Raw genomic sequence first — 25,079 nt, 5'->3', positions numbered from 1 at the left:
CCCACAAGTTGACATGGGATGGAATTGAATAGGATTCAGGATTGAGGATTCACGATAGAAACATATACTAATTAATCCAATCCAATCCTATCCTATCCTATCCTGTATCGTACAGCCTTCAGATTGGAGTAAAGGTTAATTCATATTTCAAAATAAATTACAGAAATGCAAAAGGACATAGAACGTTTACAAAAGAAATATTTATAAAATCACAAAAGAAAATAAACATTTTTTTTTCTTAACACACATTTATTCTATTACCTTCGAGTAATATGGCGTACGATCTAAACGTGAACGATCACCGGAAAAAGTTTCGGATGTAAACAAAGAAGAGATCGGACATCAAAAGATCATATTTCTTCAGCATGTTTGGATGATTAATTCGATTCCTACTTGTGTTACAGTTCAATAACATGTTTCTCTGTTAAATGTGCTCTGTTTGTCTGGATAATTCCACGAACCGTCAGCGGCGGACTATAACAGATCATAATCGCAGTTGTTTGGTGCAAGACCATGTAAGTATACTACATACTGTTAATGTGTGCATGTTTATACATATCTCTCCCTTTAAGCAATGTTTTAATGACTTGAACTATTAAAATTTTATTCTATTGTAATATACACAGAAATCGGATGCGGAAAAAAGAGGTTGTGTAGAAAGGGGACGGGTAGGGGGTTTAAATATTTACAAATACTTTGTCACATGATCAGATGTATTACACCTTTTTCGGTTGTTATTGCTATATAATCATTTCCCTACTGTTGTTAAAAAAATATTTTTTCTTATATGATTGCAATTTAAAATAATTAAATGCAGAATCATCATGATCATTTCTTATGCTACTGTCAGCAGGTCCAGCACAATCTCTTGATTAAGCTATATAGCTTGAAATAGCTATATAGCTTTATTAAGCTATTCAAAATAGCTTGATAAAGCTATTTATATGCAGATTTTCACAAAAATGTTATATGTACAAAATAGACAAAAAGTCGCAAGTATTTGACTATTCATATATGTAATATGGGTTATCAAATCAACAACCCAAATCAAAGACAGTTCAAACATTACAGCATTTGAATACTTTCAAGCAAAAGATGAATTTCCATTGTTTGGGTAACTGTACACTACCTTGTGTGCGGTGAGGCATGGATAAGTAAGATTGCTTCTCATTGTAATGAATTATTACCAATCAATTATCTTGTTGACCATAATTGGCCTCCTTTATAATTTCATTGAAGAAGTAACTGTATCAATTGCTTTATATAGCCCCAAATCTTTTAGAACTTTGAGTACAAAGTCTCTTTAGGAGATGCAATTTGATGAGTGATTTTTACATGCATTATTTTCATAAGAGTTCAAGGTTGAATATCATCACTGCACCAAGGTGCGACTTTTTGTGCATACTTGGAAAATAACACATTTGAGAAAAAAGTGTGATTAAATAGCTAAATCAAGCTATTCTGAATAGCTTAATAAAGCTATATAGCTAAATCAAGCTATATAGCTTAATCAAGAGATTGTGCCGGACCTGGTCAGGTCTGGTACAATCACTAGATTTAGCTACGTAGCTTGAATTACCTACATAGCTTTATTTACCTACCTGAAGTAGCTTTATTTAGCTACTAAATCAAACTTATTTCTTAAAGAAAATTTTTTCCCAGAAAGTGCAAAAAATTGCACTTTGATGCAGTGATAATTTTCAACTTTGAACTCATCTGAAAACAATTCATGAAAAAATCACTCTTGGAGATGTCTTTTTTGTGCAATTGCAAACAAAGTTCTAAAAGTTTTGGGGCTACATACAACAGTTAATGTGTGACCTAACAGTTACTTCTTGAGTGTAGAAACAAAGAAAACCAGTTTTGGATAACATGAGCACAATGTGAAGTTATCATACTTATCCACACATCATCGTGCACAAGGTGTGTACAGTTACTCAAACAATGGGAATACATATTTTCCTTAAAAGTGATCAAACGCAGCAATGTTAAAACTATCTCTGCTTTAGATTGCTTTCTAAATGATACCTAGAATAAATATTAGTAGATATTTTCTTGCGACTTTTTGTCTTTTTAAAATAAGAAGCAAAATTGTGCAAAGTTGCCTTGAAATGGCTAAATAAAGCTACCTGAGGTAGGTAAATAAAGCTACGGTAGGTAATTTTAGCTATGTAGCTAAATGTACTGATTGTACTGGACCTGACTGTGTATAATAAGCTCACTCAGCACTTGCATGTACATTGTATGTATGACCTATTGTGAGTTAAACATAAAACATGTAACATAAATTAATCATTTATTATTCTTCTTCATTCTAGAGAATGGTACCCAATTTTGCCTGCCCTCATCAGTCATCACAATATAAAGGATTTTACATTTAGAAGTAGGTACGATTAGATTTTTTTGTGTGTGTTTATGCATGTATCATTAAAATACATAAAAATCATTATCTCAGTTGAGATGAAGTGTCTGCAGATTTTATGAACAAGTGATTTTCTTCTTTTTAAAATGTTGACAGTAAAACTGAAATTAAAATATAATTGTTCTGGTCATCATGGTCATGTTATATGTATTTTCATTTTTTTTTTATATTCAAATTTCAAGCAAAAAATGAAAAAACATTAACAACATATTAAATAGATTAATACAAGCAGAAAATAGAGAGAAAAAAAAAATCCAAACATGTACTCATATTAGTTAGCAAGTCGACGAGATGAAATGAATTATAATCTACAAGTAAATTATGTAAATTATGATTGTTTAATTAAGATATGAGCTATGACTATGAAGTTGCAGTATAAGATTTGATTTTGCTTGATTTCTTTAAAATTAATGCATTACTCTGGGAGAGAAAAAGGTGAAATTAAGACAATTGTACATGAAATGAGAAAGTTAATCACCATCAAATACAGTATTAATGTATAATGTATATGACAAAATTTACAATATACATGCATATAATGTTGTGTGTTTTTTTCTTCAGGACAATCCTGCAAATTTGCAGCTGTACAAATTGCACTTATCTCATCTGCTGCTGGAATAAATAATGAAAGATTTTCAAACCAGTGTCCAAGAGCCCCCTAGAGTCTGAAATGAAGGTGTTCTTTATTAAGGAGATCAGTGTGTGATGTATTTGTTTTCTGTGCATTAATGACATTTGTGAAACTGTTTGGTTACTTTATGACCATCTCTCTGACAACTACTTTGACATTTGAAATTCAATTTGAGCGACGGACAAGCAGACCAAATAATATGCATGCAAAACATTATGCAATTGTAATAAGACATTGATAAACTTCAATTTAAACAAACTAGATGTACATGTATCTTTGAGCTTGGCATTGAAATACATGTATACTTTACATGGACACTTTAATGAATTTGTCTCATGATAATGAACATTCAATTGTTATACATTGTAAATATAAATTGTAGATAATATGTATTTGGTCCAATATATATAATTATATTTATATTCACTGAAAAAAGGAATTACCCTGAATAAACATTGTGAACTTGGTCATTTATTTTTATTCCTCATTTAGATACTGAATAACATTCAAGATCAAATGTCAAGGTCAAAAACAAGATTTACTTAAATTACTGTAACAACTGTGGACTCTTATGCATGTTTTATAAGATCTAAGGAATATGTGTGAGCTGACTACAAATATTATTGCTGTCAACCTGTCTGACTATGAAGATTTAGGAAAATGTTTTCTGTTAAACATAAATTGATTAAATTCTCACACATAAATATTTTTTTAATTAAGATACACTTGTACAGCACTGAACTGACCATAAATTGAGAACAAACTGAAGCGATCGCGAAATAAGAAATTTTAACATTTTGAATATCTTGATTTTTATTTAGCAAACATGATGAAAATGTTGCATGTTTGTAAAATATTCACATACAAACAAATGATGAACTGAACATTTCAAACAAGAATAACTTCAATAATAAATATAAAACAAATTTTTATCATAAATTTAAAATTGAATATAATAAGACAATTTAACTTATTTAATAAATGAATGTCAACATATTCTAGATCTGAATTTTGACTTGTCTGTTCTCGGTTTATGGTCTTGTCATATCTTGAAGTTCTTATTTAGATTTACATCAAAAGTAAAATCTAATATACAGCTGATATAGGTGCAGTTAGATCTACAGTTAAACTTCGTTATCTCGAAGTTGACGGGACCGTTGATGAACTTCGAGATATCTGGGGGTTCGACATATCGAGGGTTATAATTCAAATGAACTTGAAATAAACTTAGTGCAGTGAACATGTACTTAACAGTAAAAACATGTCAAATTCCTTCTTGTTTGAAATTCTGTATACGATTTCTTTAATAAACATGTACATGTATTTAGCAATAAAAAGATTTTTACATCCTCTTTATAATTTACAAAATAAAAAAAAATTGTATAATATGCAGAGAAGTATGATCTTTCTACCAACGCGGCATGTCAACCGCTAGCATCGTTTCCCATGTATACATAACCGGATATCGTCTATGCATTGTAAATTTAAAACCGGTCGCTGTCAGAATAACGGAAACGAAATATACATTTTCTTTTATAAGAAAAACATGTTCATACATGTATAATCAGTTAAAAGAAAATTATTTTATCATAACTAAATCAAATGCAAAAGAAAAATCACGCACTTTTGTCTAACAACAGAACAACACTGAATCACAGGACACTATAGCACAAGTTTTTACTGCGACACACGCTCACATGATGGTGTGTACGGACGATTGTAAATTCTGCACACTCATGTAGGAAAAATAAATTCTAATTGCATTAAATTACAGAATTTTGTTTTACTTCGATGTTTATGATTTTCACTTTCATATGCATAAACTATGTATGCGCGCATATTTCACATAGCATTAAATAGCGATTATCAAGATAAACGTACCCAAGCCACAAAACAACGTGTCATCCACGCCTATGCATTAGACCAATACACACAACCTTGGCTTGCATAATTAAAATCAGGGTAAGCCATACATACACTTCGTATAATTATCGCGCTATTATTTGTTGATCACAGGAACACAGGTAACCCGTGCATGACAGATAGGTGGGTGTTATCAATAGAGCGTCCAGTTTACCTAACGGACTTGATCATCAGTGCGGAAAATTATCCTGACTTCGAGATAACGCATGTGATTTTAATGAATGGGTACACAATTTTACTTCGAGATAACCGGGGTATTCGACATTACCGTGTTCGACATAGAGAGGTTTATTTTAATCATTTATATAGCAAATTTCGTCGGGACCGCAGCCTAACTTCGACATATCCGGGGTATTCAAGATATCCGTGTTCGAGATTTCGAAGTTTAGCTGTATATGTTCATGATGCCCAGTTAAGGGAAAAATAAAGTTTTGCATAAATTTTACATGAACAGATGAAACATACACTTGTTAAAACATCAAACAAATCCTACTTTTGTCATTATTTAGTATGTGTAGACATGATAGAGAAATTGTTTCTTCAATGGGTACGGTTATAATTCAGTGTACCTACCCCACATGAAAGATTTGGTATTCGTGGTCTGATTCTTATAAAGAGTTTAAATTTTGTTCCTTTTGTCTACTTTATCATAACATTAGAAAAGTATCTGCAATCTTTATTGTTTCCCCCTTTTTCTCTCTTTTCGTAGAGAACAAATTTGAAAAGAAATCACAAATACCTTGACGTCTCCCGATCATTGTTAGTATGTAAAATTAAACACAAATAAAGTTTAATTATATTTTTTCTTTAATTCTTCTTAATTCCAATTTCTTCACATGTCCGCTAGATCAATACTTGCCTGCGTTTTATTACAATCCTTTTGTTTACATTTTAACTGGTTACTCGCAAATTAATCTGTGAGAGGTGTCGGAAATTAATGGACGTCGATCTCAATTATTTTTTCTCCATGAAAATTTATTACATTTAAATTAATTACACAACTATAACTGATTTTTAATTGATGGTCATTTTATAATTTTTTTTTTCATTTTGTCAAATTAACTTTTTTAATATTAAAAAAAAACTGAGAGCAGCAGGATAGGATAGGATAGGATTAGACTAAAATCACAGGATAGGATTGTAGATGCAGGATTCACGATAGGATAGGATTGTCAACTTATAGGATAGCAGCACTGTATTGAATTGAATTATGCATGTCACAGAGGATGTCTGATTGTATTTCCTGTCGAGTATCGTCTCTTTTGTCAACTTCCGGCTAAACCGGAAGTAACTATAAATGACGTATTTCTGCAGATATCAACATAAAATCAAATGATTGAATTCAACCAAGACTTTTGACCCAATTTTCTATAGATTGGGGTCACTTCCGGTCAAACCGGAAGTAGTCGTGATTTGCTTTATTTAACGAAAATCAGCATAAAAATCATAAAAAACTAAATACAGATCGACATAATTTTTGATCTGGAGGCCTTCATTTTAACGAATACTTTACTTTCATTTATACATCTTACAAGCAGGGCTTCTGAAAATCGGACGGAAGTCCTACTCGTTGCTTTGCAATGAGCTTTGCTCTAGTTATTATTATTATTCTTACCGATTTTGTGCACGCGATTACTCGTAAATGCATCGATGGATTTTCATGAAACTTTCAGCAATGATGGCAAATTACATGAACTTAAGGAATTTTTTTAAATTTTGATGATGTCACTTCCGGTCGCGAGTTATACTTGATTTTCTCTTTTTAAATTGAAATTTTGTCTGTGCTTCTTCTCAAAAACGGTTGAAGATGGAGTCATGAAACTTTCTGGGATAATAGATCATGATCAGTACATTTGTCTCCGATGTCTCGTTTTTTCCGGCTTCACTTCTGTTGTCTACCGGAAGTAGCTTAAAAATATGCAATTTTTGATTTTTTTTAATTTTAAATTTTTATAACATTGACATATATAGTGTTTCAAGTCATTTCATTTCCACCGGAAGTTGTACTTTTAAACCGGAAGTGGTCGAAAAAATGAATATTTCTTTTATCCAAACTTTCAGGAAAGATTTGTACACACTCACTGTGGAGTTTTAAGTCGTTTTAAGCACTTCTTGTCATACAGGAAGTGAATTTGAAAGAACTGGAAATGGATTGAAATTAAAAGATATCACTCTTTCATGTGTTTCTAAATATATTTTTAACAATTCAATCGCCTATTTTATTCAATTATACTTGTTCTTCCTTCTATTCTTTTTTTTTGAGTAAATCTATCACAGTCAATATCGTAAATCGGACGGAAGACCTACTTGTTGCTTTGCAACGAGCTTTGCTCTAGTTATTATTAATGTTCCCCAAACAGAGTTTGGGAACATATTGTTTTTACTCTGTTTCTTATTATTATTATTAAGGTCTTCCGTTTCAGTCGGAAGACCTTATAGTGATTCTACTGTTTATTATTAAGGTCTTCCGTTTCAGACGGAAGACCTTATAGTGATTCTACTGTTTCTTTTTATTATTATTTTTTTTTCCCCCTTTTCTTGTCGGAGCGATTTCTCAGAGATGGCTGGACGGATTTTCTTGAAATTTTCAGGAATGATAGAGAATGAAAATACCCCCAGGCGTTTTTTTCATTTTTTCAAAATTCACTTCCGGTCGTCAGATATCTCCGATTTCCGTCTTTTTAAAAAATATTTTGTCCCAGTCATATCTCAAAAACGGTAAGAGATTAAGACACCAAACTCTAATGGTTAATAGATCTTGAGGAGTAGGCAAAACCATTTGGGATAAGAGCGTCAGCCGTCACTTCCGATTGTCACAGGAAGTGATAATAGAAATCGAAAATTTCAACTTTTCTTTTTTGAATGTTTTTTTGCATCACGTTATTGCATTTCATTTGTAATTTTGAAATATGTCAGTCCCACCGGAAACAAAAACGACAACTTCCGGTTATAAGAGAAAAACTACATAATTTGGGTATTTTTCTTTCCCATAAATATTTTTTTATAGATGACGTATTTGAACTGATTTTTACTTATGTTATTAGGACTGCAAATGTCTAGAGTAACGTCAAAAATCTTTGTAAAATTCACTTCCGGTCGCGCGTTTAGGTGTCCGTAAAATGAGAAATTTTCGGAGTGAGACCTCAGAAACGGTAAGAGATTTTGACACCAAACTTTTATGAGTAATAGACCTTGAGGAGTAGACAAAATCATTTGGGTTAAGAGCATCAATCGTCACTTCCGGTCGTCACAGGAAGTGATCAAAGAAATCGAAAATTTCAACTATTCTCTTTTGGAATAAGACTTGCATCATATAATTGTATCTTTTTCACAGTTTTGATATGTGTTGGTTCCACCCGAAACAAAAAACAACAACTTCCGGTTATAAGAGAAAAACTACATCATAGGGTTTTTGGATTTTCCCATACATATCGCTTATAGATAGAGTTCTTTAAATGATTTTTATATATGTTATTGAGACTGCAGATGTCTAAATTGACGTCAAACATCTTAGTATAATTCACTTCCGGTTGCGTATTTTCCTGCCCTCAAATTGAGATTTTATTCACCTAATTGCTCAGCACCAGTAAACGACTGAAGTCTAAAACTTTCAGGACTGATAGTCAGTCACCAGTTTTTCTACATCATGTGAAAATCGTACGTTGCCGTCAGTTTCCGTCGTGACCGGAAGCGATGCAAAAAAAGTGAATTTTCCAAGTTTTGTTTTCTTTTTACAGAAATGTTTGGCTAATGCAGATGTTAGATAGACTAAAACCATGCAAATCATTTTCACTGGGAGTGCCGGCCTAAAAACCGGACGTTGTTTCAAACATGAGTAGTTTTTCATGGAAACTTTTAGGGATGATCAGTTGTGAATAATTTAGGTGTAGAATGAACATTTTATTTGTTTGGAGTAATTTCAGTCTTGATGAAGTAAAAAAAAAAATCATAGAAAGTAAATTTATTTCCGGGATTTTCTCATGACCTTGACCTTTGATCTTAACCTTTGATCTTGACCTTGAACTTCGATGACCTTGACTTTTGACCAAAAGGTCAGAATCAATAATAAATTTACTCCTCTTTCTCCCCTCCCCTTCCCCAAAAAAATCAAAAAAAAAAAAATCAGATTAATATCAGCCTAGAATATTTCTCTAGAACTCATACAACACCTCGGATCGACATAAAATTTCGGGGTTTTGCAGAAGATACCTGAAAGAAAGTTTCCTGAAAATTTGACAGTGAATCTCTGAAGTATATAGAAATTATGAATGTTAACGGCAAACACTACATCTTTTTTTCGTATCTGAAATTTAGGTGCTGATGAACATAAAAATTAATTAAAGCTTTTCTCGCTTATTTCTTCAGTTGTTATGAATAGCACTCGATTCTCTTGATATGATATGATATTTTAACACCAAGCATTCTTGCTTTCTCTAGTATGTGGAATTTATTTCAATTTTATTTAGAATTAATATTAATCGAATGAATGTCGAAAACAGCGATTTTTTCCCAGCAAATAAATTTTCACTCTCTCATTGGCACATTTTTCTTTCTAAAATGCATATCTGAAATTTTGATTCATGCTACTTACATTTAATTCAATCCACACAGAGATGCTTACCTATTATTTCAGGATATTCAGTCACATCCGAACCCGATCCGACATTTTCATATATTTGTAAACAAAGTCTCGACACTGCAGTTCTAATGCATCATAGGCTCTGAATGATTAATTCAATGCATTCCAAATATAGACCAACTCAAATAATTTTTTAAGCCGACAATCTGCATTTGCATTATACACCAATCGTGTTTCTCAATCTATTCAATACTGATCACTACATTCCATAACAAACAAAAGAACACGTGCTTTTATTCCTATTTATTCTTAAACAATTAATTTACTACCTCCATCTTCATCGGAATACGTGGTCTAGTGGTTAGCGCACAGGTCTTATAACCCGAAGGTTTTAAGTTCGATCCATGCTGGGAGAACTTTTTTTTTTTTTTTTTTTTTGCATTTTCTGCTTTTTTTTCAGAACAGTTGACAAAAGAATCAAGAAAACGGAAGACCTGTTATTGCCTAGGCAATAAGTATCTAGTTATTATTATTTTTTTCCCATTTTCTGTCCGAGCGATTTCTCAGAGATGACTAAATGGATTTTCTTGAAACTTTCAGGAATTATGACAAATAAAATAAACTAAAAACATTTTTAAGGATTTTCCAAAATAAACTTCCGGTCGTCAGATATGTCCGATTTCCGTTTTTTTCAAAAGAGTTCATGTCCGAACGTTTTCTCAGAAACGGTAAAAGATTAAGTCACCAAACTTTCAGGGATTATAGACAATGACAAGAACGTTTGCAGAATATGTTTAAATTTGTCAGCCGTCACTTCCGGTCGTCACAGGAAGTGATCAAAGAAATAAAAAATTTCAACTTTTCTTTTTTGGATTTGATCTTACATGACATTATTGTATTTGTTTCGCAGTTTCGAAATATGTTGGTCCCACCGGAAACAAAAACACCAACTTCCGGTTATAAGCGAAAAACTACATAATTTGAGCATTTTACTTTCCCATAAATATCGCTTATAGATTAAGTGTTTGAAATGGTTTTTTAATATGTTATTAGACTGCAAATGTCTAGAGTAACGTCAAAAATCTTGGTAAAATTCACTTCCGGTCGCGTGTTTTACTGTCCGCAAAATAAGAACTTGTGCAAGTGAGTTCTCAAAAACAGTAAGAGATTAAGACACTAAACTTATAGGAGTAATAGAACTTAAGGAGTAGGCAAAACCATTTGGGTTAATAGCGTCAGTCGTCACTTCCGGTCGTCACAGGAGGAGATCAAAGAAATCGAAAATTTCAACTTTTCTTATTTTAATTAAATCTTGCATCGCATTATTGCATCTGTTTTACAGTTTCGAAATATGTTAGTCCCACCAGAAACAGAAACGTCAACTTCCGGTTATAAGAGAAAAACTACATCAGTTGAGTATTTTACTTTCCAATAAATATCGCTTATAGATGAAGTATTTGAAATGATTTTTAGATATGTTATTTAGACTGCAAATGTCTAGAGTAACGTCAAATATCTTGGTAAAATTCACTTCCGGTCGCATGTTTTACTGTCCGCAAAATAAGAACTTGTCAAAGTGAGATCTCAGAAACGGTAAGAGATTAACACACCAAACTTATATGAGTAATAGAACTTAATGAGTAGGCAAAACTCTTTGGGTTAATAGCGTCAGCCGTCACTTCCGGTCGTTACAGGAAGTGATCAAAGAAATCGAAAATTTAAACTTTTCACTTTTGAAATAAAACTTGCATCATATTATTGAATCTCTTTCACAGTTTCTATATGTGTTGGTCTCTTAGGAATCAAAAAACAACACTTTCCAGTTATAAGAGAGAAACTATGCTATTGGGATTTTTAACATTCCCAAAAATATCACTTATTGATAAAGTTTTTGAAATGATTTTTACATATGTTATTGAGACTGCAATTGTCTAGTGTGAAGTCAACCATCTTAGGAAAATGCACTTCCGGTCGCGTGTTTTTCTGTCCTCAAGTTGAGAATTTGTTCACCTAAATGCTAAAAAACACTACATGACTGAAGTCAAAAACTTTCAGAACTTATAGTTAGTTACCAGTTTATCTACATCATGTAAAAATCGTACGTTGTCGTCACTTCCGGTCGTGACAGGAAGCGATGCAAAAAAGTGAATTTTTAAAGTTTTTTCTTTTTGCAGAAATGTTTGGCTAATGCAGATGTTAGATAGACCATATCCATGCAAATTATTTTTATACATTTTATTCGTTTGGAGCACTTTCGTTCATGACGAAGTACATAAAGAAAACAGAAAAAGTAATTCCGTTTGTTTTTATTTGTATCTACATATCTTTGGAAGCCTTGAGATAATGTTTGTTATTATTTAGAGTAAACTTATTGAGATGATTGTTGTTTTTTTTTCAAAGAAGTCAAGAAAACGGAAGACCTGTTATTGCCTAGGCAATAAGTATCTAGTTAAGGTCTTCCGTCTTCACGGAAGACCTTATAGTGATTCTACTGTTTCTTATTATTATTAAGGTTTTCCGTCTTCAATGGAAGACCTTATTGTTTTCGTTCGGTTTCTTTTTCCCTATTATTATTAGGGCTTTTCGCTTTCAGGCGAAAAGCCCTATTGTTTTCGTCTTTTTTATTATTAGGGCTTTTCGCTTTCAGGCGAAAAGCCCTATTGTTTTCGTCTTTTTTTATTATTAGGGCTTTTCGCTTTCAGGCGAAAAGCCCTATTGTTTTCGTCTTTTTTATTATTATTAGGGCTTTTCGCTTTCAGGCGAAAAGCCCTATTGTTTTCGTCTTTTTTATTATTATTATTATTATTATACTGAACACTTTTTTCGTTCAGCATTTGAGGAGTACCTTTAGAAATAGGATTTTTCTGTTATAACCACTAAATAGCAAATGTAAATATCTCGCGTATGTAAGGTTTTGAACTTCCGGTTAAGTCACTTCCGGTTTCAACTGAAGAAAAACTGAAATACCTAAAGAAGCTAAAATCTTTCTCATTTTGAATGTCTAGACTCTCAAATTCAGGATATAAATTCTAGACACGAATACCTACAAAAAAGTTATCGACGGTGATTTTCGACCACAGATACCTTCTGAGATATAAGACTTCAAACATTCAAAAAGGGGGGATGAAATTTTTAAAAGTCAAAATTAAGGATTGAAAATTATTTCGAGCATTCAAGTGTGTTAAGACTTGTAAGTTGAACATATACTGTAAGTTTCATATCGATCCGAGCCGAACTTCCGGTTTTACGGGTCTTTGAAAATTGTCTATGGGAGTTTCTATGTTAAATTGAAATCAGTCGTGGCACGTTTTCTCTTAAAAGAATCAAGATATTCTTGTGAGATTTTATGTGAAGAATGACCTTGATACGATACCGACCTCATTAGGTCATTATAAGAAAATTCGGGAAAATAAGGGATTTCTAGGGGCCAACATTGAAAACATACTTTTTCCTGTAACTTTTTCATTTCTCAATGAATTTTTAAACAGTTTTTTATTCTGGGTTCAGATCAAAGAGGACAATTTAAAAATTATGGTCCGTGGGATCACTTTTTGACCCCTTATAGGAGTTACAGAAGACTGAAATAATGTAATTTTTATTTATTTCAAAAATAGTGGAGTAAGAGTTATTTCCCTTTCAAGATCAGCTAACAGGCTTACATACTCTTTAGGTTTCAAGTTTGGTATGCATATGACAAGTACTTCCGGATTTATGAATCTCTGAATTTGTCTATGGGAGTTCTCATGTTAAATGGAAAATTGCACATATCACGATATCTCTTAAAGTAATCAAGATATTCTTGTGAAAATTTAGTGATATAATGACTGTGATATTATTTCAACCCCATTAGGGTTTAAAAGTGAATTTCTGGAAAATAAGGGATTTCTAGGGGCCAAAGTTGAAAACTGACCTCTGCCCATAACTATTTTAATTCTTAATGAATTATTGAACAGTTTTCCTTTCTGGGTTTATCTTAAAGAGTACAATCTAAAAATTATGGTCCGTGGGGTCACTTTTTGACCCCTTATAGGAGCTACAGAGGACTGAAATAATGAAATATTTATTTATTTAAAATATGATAAAGTAAGAGTTATCTCCCTTTGCACATCTGTTGGTGGGCTTACATAATCTTTAGGTTTCAAGTTTGGTATGCATCTGATAAGTACTTCCGGTTCTATGAATCTCTGAATTTGTCTATGGGAGTTCCCATGTTAAATGGAAAATTGCACATGTCACGATATCTCCTAAACTAAATAAGATATTCCTCTGAAAATGGAGTGATATAATGACGCTGGTATTTTTTCAACCCCATTAGGGTCTGAAAATGAAATTCCATAACATAAGGGATTTCAAGGGGCTAACATTGAAAACAGTTTTTCCCATGTAACTTTTTCATTTCTCAATGAATTTTTGAACAGTTTTCGATTCTGAGTTCAGCATAAAGGGTATAATTTAAAAATTGTGGTCCGTGGGGTCACTTTTCGACCCCTTATAGGTGTTTTAGAGACCTGAAATTAAGAAACTTTTAGTAATTTCAGAAATAACAATGTAAGAGTTATCCACCTTTGCAGATCTCTTTGAGAATTACATACTCTTTAGGTTTTAATTTTTATAAGCTTCTTAAAACTCGATCTGGTCTGATCATTATTTTTTGTTTTTCATTTTGTTAGAGTTATCGGTCTTTAATGGCCTTGAGATTTAAAGCGTCGAAAAGCCCTCCGTTTTTGTTGAACGACAAAAAAAGGTCTAGTTATTAAGTCTTCCGTTCACAACGGAAGACTTATAGTGATTGTATTGTTTCTTTTTATTAAGTCTTCCGTTCACAACGGAAGACTTATAGTGATTGTATTGTTTCTTTTTATTATTATTATTATTATTATTATTCCTCCCAAATTTTGTGAGCGCGATTACTCAAATTTGGTTGGATAGATTTTCCCAATTTTTCACATGATAGTAGGCTGATATATGAAGTTTATATAAAATTCCGTTTTTTGAAAAATTCACTTCCGGTCCGAAGTTACGGCCGAATTTCCAATTTTTAAATGGACTTTTGTCCGGAATTTTTCTCGGAAACGGTTTGAGGTAAAGATGTGAAATTTACAAGGATATTAGATCATGACATTCTCTTTGTTTCTAAGTTGTTTTCGTGTGTTTCCGGTACTTCCTGTCCGAACCGGAAGTGAACTTGTGTTTGGTCAATTTTCAACTTTTTTGTTTTTTAATATTTTTTCAAGATATCATTATATATAACAGAGGTTATTCTACAAATACCAAATATATAATTTGTTTTGAAATCAGATTCCACATTTTGCAGATTTTCGGTACCCTCATTTTCCCTATTTACCTAGTGTGTAGACAATGGGCAAAGAAAGATAACTCTGACTTGTAAGTGAGAATAGAACTTTCGAGATAAAGGCGGAAATAGTATCGATGACGTCAGAGACATATACACTCTCCATATCAAAATATTTAGACGTTCTATATTCACTCTTCAAAATTTAAGAGTACGTTGGTTACCGCTTCCAGTGCATGTAAAGTTTGAAGTTGCCAGTGTAGTGTAAGTCTGTATTGACAGTTAATTGATTTACACATGAATATATCTAAAAAAATTAATATATATGCTAGGTAGCTAATTCAAGTAAATATATTATAAGCACTGAATATACATTTATAGTGATGGACAGGCATGCAATTTTATCTGTCTCGTATAGTAAGTTCAGAATACGATAGTTATAAGCCTTCTATAATGTAGACGATTTATTATTCTCTATGATTTGAATGCGAAATTATCCCGATTTCCGAGTTTTAATTTCGATATTAAAAAATATTACATACACTCAAAAAGGAATTGGGCGATAGGAAATTGTAATATGATCTATACTCTATATACCCAAGAAATTATAAAAGATGTGAAAAGACGATTCTTGGATTCTTGTGAAATACTCAAAGAGTTAAAAAAAATATGTGAAAACGCGATTTTGTGTGAAATAATGCTACGCTATATGTTTCTTTTGAAAAAAAACCATGATAAAAAAAATTGCACAGGTCTCTTGATATGTGGGATAAGTATACCTGAATGAACACAATTTTATGTAATGATATATAATTATGTACATGCAACTGACGTCCGTACTTTTCCTTATAATTCATAAAACATTAAACTATCTAATTCCTTTGAAGCCTCCTCCCCCCCCCCCCCCCCCCCCCCGTCTTGATTAATATTTGGAGACGTTCGTACAGCTAGGCATTTGAATTATATATTCGGTTTAGATTTAAATCTGGAACATGTGAATATAATTACCATTTACATGTATACAGAATTTCATATTCTATAATGGTAGATTTGTCATTATGAAATGTTCAATTTACGTCTGAGAGAGAGAGAGAGAGAGAGAGGAGAGAGAGAGATTCCCTCTTAATCCCGATCCTCCTATCCATTTACATAGACCAAAAATTAGTTCTATATCGGTCACACCCATTCTTTATTAAATGTTTTCTGATTTCATAGTCAGTCATGGTCACATCCTGTATATTTTTCAGCTTAAAAAGTATCACACGAAGTGCACGTGTGTTGACCTGTCAATCAAAATCACTTGACGCTGTATGCAATGAAATTAAGTAGCCTGAGTTTGAAATGATCTTGAAGTACGATCTTTAAGTAAATCTGATGCAACAAACTTGTAAAAAAAATAGAATAAAATAAAAAATAAAATATCTCGGTATTATGAACTTCGATTGTGGGACGTGGAGACCGGTCCTTTGGATGAGATCGTATAAATCGAGGTCCCTTGTCGCAGAAGGTGCTGGCATAAAAAAGATTCCCCACTGCTCAATTGCGATAAGTGCCAAAGTATAGGACAAAAATTTGCAGTCTCCACCGGAGAGTGGTGTCGTCTCCATGTAAGTGAAAAAATCTGGAGAGGGACGTTAAAAAACATACGTATAATCAATCAATCGATTGCTGAAGAATTACTGTAATTGAATAATCTGTCTTATAGGTATGCTGTCAAATCTTGATATTATAACTTTACAAAACTCAGTGACTTTACGTTTAATGTGATACTAACTTAATTCATTATATTTTTTTTATAACACCATACACAATTATGCCAAAACATACATGATGGTACGGTGTTCGTTCGTCTGTTTGTTTGTCTTAGAAATGATTGCAAACAATTTTTTTTTTAAATTGCTAATGATATACGTATATCTCTTATAGGTGCCAAATGTATTATACAAGATTGATAATGAAAATCAAAGTACCTTAAGTACTGAAAGGACTTTTTTTCCAGTTATTTTTTTCTTTCACAGTAAATATGATATGTATGTTTTTTACACAGAAAAAAAGCAAATTCTTACAGATTTAGAAGAACGGAAGACTTTTTTGTTGCCATGGCAACAAGAGTCTAGTTATTATTATTATTAAGTCTTCCGTTCACAACGGAAGACTTATAGTGTTTGTATTGTTTCTTTTTATTATTATTATTATTATTCCTCTCAAATTTTGTGAGCGCGATTACTCAGAGATGGTTGGATAGATTTTCACAATTTTTCACACGATAGTAGGCTGATATATGAAGTTTATATAAAATTCCGTTTTTTGAAAAATTCACTTCCGGTCCGAAGTTATGGCCGAATTTCCAATTTTAAAATGGACTTTTGTCCGGTGTTTTTCTCAGAAACGGTTTGAGGTAAAGATGTGAAATTTACAGGAATATTAGATCATGACATTCTCTTTGTTTCGAAGTTGTTTTCGTGTGTTTCCGGTACTTCCTGTCCGAACCGGAAGTGAACTTGTGTTAGGTCAATTTTTAACTTTTTTGTATTTTAATATTTTTTCAAGATATTATTATGTATAACAGAGGTTATTCTACAAATATTAAATATATAATTTGTTTTGAAATCAGATTCCACATTTTGCAGATTTTCGGTACCCTCATTTTCCCTATTTACCTAGTGTGTATACAGTGGGCAAAGAAAGATAACTCTGACTTGTAAGTGAGAATAGAACTTTCGAGATAAAGGCGGAAATAGTATCGATGACGTCAGAGACATATACACTCTCCATATCAAAATATTTAGACGTTCCATATTCAATCTTCTAAATGTAAGAGTGCGTTGATTACCGCTTCCAGTGCATGTAAAGTTTGAAGTTGCCAGTGGAGTGTAAGTCTGTTTTGACAGTTAATTGATTTACACATGAATATATCTAAAACAAAAATTAATATATATGCTAGCTATAGGTAGCTAATTCAATTAAATATATTATAAGCACTGAATATACATTTATAGTGATGGACAGGCATGCAATTTTATCTATCTCGTATACTAAGTTCAGAATACGATAGTTATAAGCTTTCTATAATGCAGACGATTTATTATTCTCTATGATTTGAATGCGAAATTATCCCGATTTCCGAGTTTTATTTCCGATATTAAAAAATATTACATACACTCAAAAAAGGAATTAAGCGATAGAAAATTGTAATACAGTACTGTTTTAAAGCCTTTATAAATAAATTGATATCTGCCACTGAAAAGAAAGAAAATCAATCTATAGATTAGATTTGGTTATTACATGTATATTTGATAAAAAGTTAAATTATTTATGACACATGATCTATACTCTATATACCCAAGGAGTTATAAAAGATGTGAAAGGCGATTCTTGGATTCTTGTGAAATACTCAAAGAGTTAAAAAAATATGTGAAAACGCGATTCTGTGTGAAATAATGCTTCGCAATATCTTTCTTTTGAAAAAAAAAACATGATAAAAAATTGCACAGGTCTGTTGATATGTGGGATGAGTATACCTGAATGAACACAATTTTATGCAATTATATATAATTATGTACATTGTACATGCAACTGACCTGTACTTTTCCTTATAATTCATAAAACATAAAACTATCTAATTCCTTTGAAGCCGCCCCCCCCAGTCTTGATTAATATTTGGAGATGTTAGTGCAGCTAGGCATTTGAATTATATAATCGTTTTAGATTTAAATCTGGAACATGTGGTTATAAATACATTTACATGTATACAGAATTTCATATTCTATAATGGTAAATTTGTCATTATGATACTGAAATGTTCAATTTACATGTCTGAGAGAGAGAGAGAGAGAGAGAGAGAGAGATTCCCTCTTAATCCCGATCCTCCTTTCCATTTACATAGACCAAAAATTAGTTCTATATCAGTGACACCCATTCTTTATTAAATGTTTTTTGATTTCATAGTCAGTCATGGTCACATCCTGTATATTTTTCTGCTTAAAAAGTATTACACGAAGTGCACGTGTGTTGACCTGTCCATCAAAATAACCTGACGCTGTATGCACTGCAAAAAAGTAGCCTGAGTTCGAAATGATCTTGAAGTATGATCTTTAAGTACATCTGATGCAACAAACTTGTGAAAAAATAAAATAAAATAAAATATCGCGGTATAATAAACTTCGATTGTGGGACGCGGAGACCGGTCCTTGGGATGAGATCGTATAAATCGAGGTCCCGTGTCGCAGAAGGTGCTGGCACAAAAAAGATTATTCACTGCTCAATGGTGATAATTGCCAAAGTATAAGTATACTCCGGCGAGCGGTGGCGTCTCCATGTGAGTGAAAACTTCTCAACAGGGACGTAAACAACATATAATAAATCAATCAATTAATCGATTGCTTAATAATTACTGTTATTGAATAATCTTTCTTATAGGTATGCTGTCAAATCTTGATAGCTGATAGTACGGTGTTCGTTCGTCTGTTTGTCTTAGAAATGATTGCAAACAATTTTTTTAAATTGCTAATCATCCTTGCTCTATGATATACGTATATCTCTCATAGGTGCCAAATGCATTATACAAGATTGATCATGAAAATCAAAGTACCATAAGTACTGAAAGGACTTTTTTCCAGTTATTTTTTCTTTCACAGTTAATATGATATGTATGTTTTTGACACAGAAAAAAGCAAATTCTTACAGATTTAGAAGAACGGAAGACTTTTTTGTTGCCATGGCAACAAGAGACTAGTTATTATTATTATTATTCCTCCCAAATTTTGTGAGCACGATTACTCAGAGATGGTTGGATAGATTTTCACAATTTTTCACATGATAGTAGGCTGATATATGAAGTTTATATAAAATTCCGTTTTTTGAAAAATTCACTTCCGGTCCGAAGTTACGGCCGAATTTCCAATTTTTAAATGGACTTTTGTCCGGAATTTTTCTCGGAAACGGTTTGAGGTAAAGATGTGAAATTTACAAGGATATTAGATCATGACATTCTCTTTGTTTCGAAGTTGTTTTCGTGTGTTTCCGGTACTTCCTGTCCGAACCGGAAGTGAACTTGTGTTTGGTCAATTTTCAACTTTTTTGTTTTTTAATATTTTTTCAAGATATTATTATGTATAACAGAGGTTATTCTACAAATATTAAATATATAATTTGTTTTGAAATCAGATTCCACATTTTGCAGATTTTCGGTACCCTCATTTTCCCTATTTACCTAGTATGTAAACAATGGGCAAAGAAAGATAACTCTGACTTGTAAGTGAGAATAGAACTTTCGAGATAAAGGCGGAAATAGTATCGATGACGTAAGAGACATATACACTCTCCATATCAAAATATTTAGACGTTCCATATTCACTCTTCTAAATATAAGAGTACGTTGGTTACCGCTTCCAGTGCATGTAAAGTTTGAAGTTGCCAGTGTAGTGTAAGTCTGTATTGACAGTTAATTTATTTACACATGAATATATCTAAAAAAAAAAATTAATATATATGCTAGGTACCTAATTCAAGTAAATATATTATAAGCACTGAGTATACATTTATAGTGATGGACAGGAATGCAGTTTTATCTATCTCGTATAGTAAGTTTAGAATACGATAGTTATAAGCCTTCTATAATGCAGACGATTTATTATTCTCTATGATTTGAATGCGAAATTATCCCGATTTCCGAGTTTTATTTTCGATATTAAAAAAAAATATTACATACACTCAAAAAGGAATTGAGCGATAGAAAATTGTAATACAGTACTGTTTTAAAGCCTTTATAAATAAATTGATATCTGCCACTTAAAAGAAAGAAAATCAATCTGTAGATTAGATTTTGTTATTACATGTAAATTTGATAAAAAGTTAAATTATTTATGACACATGATCTATATTCTATATACCCAAGGAATTATAAAAGATGTGAAAAGACGATTCTTGGGCATGGATTCTTGTGAAATACTCAAAGAGTTAAAAAAAAATATGTGAAAACGCGATTCTGTGTGAAATAATGGTACGCTAGATGTTTCTTTTGAAAAAAAAAACATGAAAAAAAATTGCACAGGTCTGTTGATATGTGGGATAAGTATACCTGAATGAACACAATTTTATGCAATGATATATAATTATGTACATGCAACTGACGTCCGTACTTTTCCTTATAATTCATAAAACATAAAACTATCTAATTCCTTTGAAGACTCCCCCCCCCCCCCCCCCCTACCCCCACCCCACCCCCGTCTTGATTAATATTTGGAGATGTTCGTGCAGCTAGGCATTTGAATTATATATTCGTTTTAGATTTAAATCTGTAACATGTGAATATAATTACCATTTACATGTATACAGAATTTCATATTCTATAATGGTAGATTTGTCATTATGAAATGTTCAATTTACGTCTGAGAGAGAGAGGGGGGAGAGAGAGAGATTCCCTCTTAATCCCGATCCTCCTATCCATTTACATAGAGCAAAAATTAGTTCTATATCGGTCACACCCATTCTTAATTAAATGTTTTCTGATTTCATAGTCGGTCATGGTCACATCCTGTATATTTTTCAGCTTAAAAAGTATCACACGAAGTGCACCTGTGTTGACCTGTCAATCAAAATCACTTGACGCTGTATGCACTACAATTACGTAGCCTGAGTTCGAAATCATCTTGAAGTATGATCTTAAGTAAATCTGATGCAACAAACTTGTGAAAAAATAGAATAAAATAAAAAATAAAATATCTCGGTATTATGAACTTCGATTGTGGGACGTGGAGACCAGTCCTTTGGATGAGATCGTATAAATCGAGGTCCCTTTTTGCAGAAGGTGCTGGCATAAAAAAGATTCCCCTCTGCTCAATTGCGATAAGTGCCAAAGTATGGGACAAAAATTTGCAGTCTCCACCGGCGAGTGGTGGCGTCTCCATGTGAGTGAAAAATTCTGGAGAGGGACGTTAAACAACATACGTATAATCAATCAATCGATTGCTGAAGAATTACTGTAATTGAATAATCTGTCTTATAGGTCTGCTGTCAAATCTTGATATTATAACTTTACAAAACTCAGATACTTTAGGTTAATGTGATACTAACTTAATTCATTATATTTTTTTATAACACCATACACAATTATGCCAAAACATACACACAGTGAAGTTTATGATAGTACGGTGTTCGTCTGTTTGTTTGTCTTAGAAATGATTGCAAACAATTTTTTTTTTAATTGCTAATGATATATTACGTATATCTCTTATAGGTGCCAAATGCATTATACAAGATTGATAATGAAAATCAAAGTACCTTAAATACTGAAAGGACTTTTTTTCCAGTTATTTTTTTCTTTCACAGTAAATATGATATGTATGTTTTTTACACAGAAAAAAGCAAATTCTTACAGATTTAGAAGAACGGAAGACTTTTTTGTTGCCATGGCAACAAGAGTCTAGTTATTATTATTATTATACTGAACACTTTTTTCGTTCAGCATTTGAGGAGTATCTTTAAAAATAGGATTTTTGTCTTATAACCACTAAATAGGAAATATAAATGTCTCGCGTATGTAAGGTTTTGAACTTCCGGTTTCTACTAAGGAGAAACTAAAATAGCTAAAGAAGCTAAAATCTTTCTCATTTTGAATGTTTAAACTTTCAAATTCTAGATATAAATTCTAGAGACCAATACCTACAAAAAAGTCAGCGATGGTGATTTTGGACCACTGATACTTTCTGAGATATAAGACTTCAAACATTGAAAAAGGGGGGATGAAATTTTTAAAAGTCACAATTAAGGTTTGAAAATTATTTTGAGCATTGAAATACGTTAAGACTAATAGGTTGAACATATACTGAAAGTTTCATATCGATCCAAGCCGAACTTCCGGTTTTAGGGGTCTTTGAAAATTGTCTATGGGAGTTTCTATGTTAAATTGAAATCAGTCGTGGCACGTTTTCTCTTAAAATAATCAAGATATTCTTGTGAAATTTTAAGTGTAGAATGACCTTGATACGGTCCCGACCTCATTAGGTCATGAAAAGAAAGTTCTGGAAAATAAGGGATTTCTAGGGGCCAACATTGAAAACAGACTTTTTCCTGTAACTTTTTATTTCTAAATGAATTTTCAAACAGTTTTCTATTCTGGGTTCAGATCAAAGAGGACAATCTAAAAATTATGGTCCGTGGGGTCACTTTTTGACCCCTTATAGGAGTTACAGAAGACTGAAATAATGTAATTTTTATTTATTTAAAAAATAATGGAGTAAGAGTTATCTCCCTTTGAAAATCAGTTAACAGGCTTACATACTCTTTAGGTTTCAAGTTTGGTATGCATATGACAAGAACTTCCGGTTTAATGAATCTCTAAATTTTTCTATGGGAGTTCTCATGTTAAATGGAATTTTGCACATTTCACGACATTTCTTAAGGTAATCAAGATATTCTTGTGAAAATTGAGTGATATAATGACTGTGATATTGTTTCAACCCCATTAGGGTTTGAAAATGAATTTCTCGAAAATAAGGGATTTCTAGGGGCCAAAGTTGAAAACTGACCTTTGCCCATAACTTTTCTAATTCTTAATGAATTTTTGAACAGTTTTCTATTCTGGGTTTAGCTTAAAGAGTACAATCTAAAAATTATGGTCCGTGGGGTCACTTTTTGACCCCTTATAGGAGTTACAGAGGACTGAAATAATGAAATTTTTATTTATTTCAAATATGATGAAGTAAGAGTTATCTCCCTTTGCACATCTGTTGGCGGGCTTACATACTCTTTAGGTTTCAAGTTTAGTATGCATATGACATGTACTTCCTGTTTTATGAATGTCTGAATTTGTCTATGGGAGTTCCCATGTTAAATGGAAAAATGCACATGTCACGATATCTCCTAAACTAAATAAGATATTCTTGTGAAAATTGAGTGATATCATGACTTTGATAATGTTTCAAGCCAGTAAGGGTCTGAAATTGAAATTCTGAAAAATAAGGGATTTCAAGGGGCTAATATTGAAAACTGATTTTCCGTTGTAACTTTTTAAATTCTAAATGAATTTTTGAACAGTTTTCGATTCCGAGTTCAGCATAAAGGGTACAGTTTAAAAATTATGGTCCGTGGGGTCACTTTTTGACCCCTTATAGGTGTTTTTGAGACCTGAAATATAGTAACTTTTAGTAATTTTCAAAATAACATTGTAAGAGTTACCCCCCTTTGCAGAACTCTGGTGAGAATTACATACTCTTTAGGTTTCCATTTTTATAATCTCCTGAACACTTGATCCGGTTTGATTATTTTTTAAAGTTTTTCATTTTGTTAGAGTTATCGTTCTTTAAGGTCCTTTTGATTTTAAGCGTCGAAAAGCCCTCCGTTTTTGTTGAACGACAAAAAAGGTCTAGTTATTAGGGCTTTTCGCTTTCAGGCGAAAAGCCCTATTGTTTTCGTCTTGTTTTATTATTATTATTATTATTCTGACACTTTTTATGTCAAGGATTTAAAGAAATCTTTAAGAGATATATTTATTATTTCATGACCAACTAATAGAACATCTAAATGTCTCTGGAATGTAAGGTATTGGACTTCCGGTTACGCCACTTCCGGTCTTTGAAAGTCAAAACCTATCTTTTTAATAGGAGCCAATATCTTTGTTAATTTACAGATAATTTCTTTAAAATTTAAGGGATAGATTCTCGATACTATTTCCTACAAAAAAGTTAGCGACAGTGATTTTTGATCACAGATACTTTTCGAGCTATAAGACTCTAAACATTGAAGAGGGGGGGATGAAAATTTCAAAAGTGATAAATAATGGTCAAAATCAGATACTGAGCATTGCAGATTGTTAAGAATGATAAATACAAGTTACACTGTAAGTTACATGTCAATCAGATCAGTACTTCCGGTTTTATGAGTCTTTGAAATTGTCTATGAGAGTTTATATGTTAAATTTGAAATCACGCATTTCACGTTTTCTCTAAAAGTGAACAAGATATTCTTATGAAATTCAGAATATAGATTGACTGTGACATTGTTCCGACCTGATTAAGTTTTGAAATTGAAATTCGGGAAAATAAGGGATTTCAAGGGGCCAAACCTGAAAACAGACTTTTCCCTGTAACTTTTTTATTTCTTAACCAATTTTTAAACGGTTTTTGGTTTTGGCTTCAGCATTAAGAGTACAACGTAAAAATTATGGTCCGCGGGGTCACTTTTTGACCCCTTATAGGAGTTTCTGAGGACTGAAAAAACGTAATTTGTATTT

General features: G+C 32.2%; 1 protein-coding gene and 1 long non-coding RNA gene across 2 annotated transcripts in view; one reads left to right on the top strand and one right to left on the bottom strand.

Moving 5' to 3' along the window:
* Positions 1-25,079, bottom strand: part of LOC133185339 (vacuolar protein sorting-associated protein 16 homolog) — a 765,182-nt gene that overhangs the window by 86,970 nt on the left and 653,133 nt on the right. The window lies entirely within an intron of this gene.
* Positions 443-3,140, top strand: LOC133185545 (uncharacterized). The gene is made up of 3 exons (XR_009720914.1): positions 443-515; positions 2,319-2,383; positions 2,984-3,140. It is a non-coding gene; the product is annotated as an uncharacterized LOC133185545 (long non-coding RNA).

This window comes from Saccostrea echinata, unplaced genomic scaffold (assembly GCF_033153115.1).
Source record: "Saccostrea echinata isolate AGI-Se365-2 ecotype Australia unplaced genomic scaffold, CSIRO_AGI_Sech_v1 ptg000001l, whole genome shotgun sequence".
NCBI classification, from domain to species: Eukaryota; Metazoa; Mollusca; class Bivalvia; order Ostreida; family Ostreidae; genus Saccostrea; species Saccostrea echinata.
This window is presented reverse-complemented; position numbering and strand designations above follow the sequence as displayed.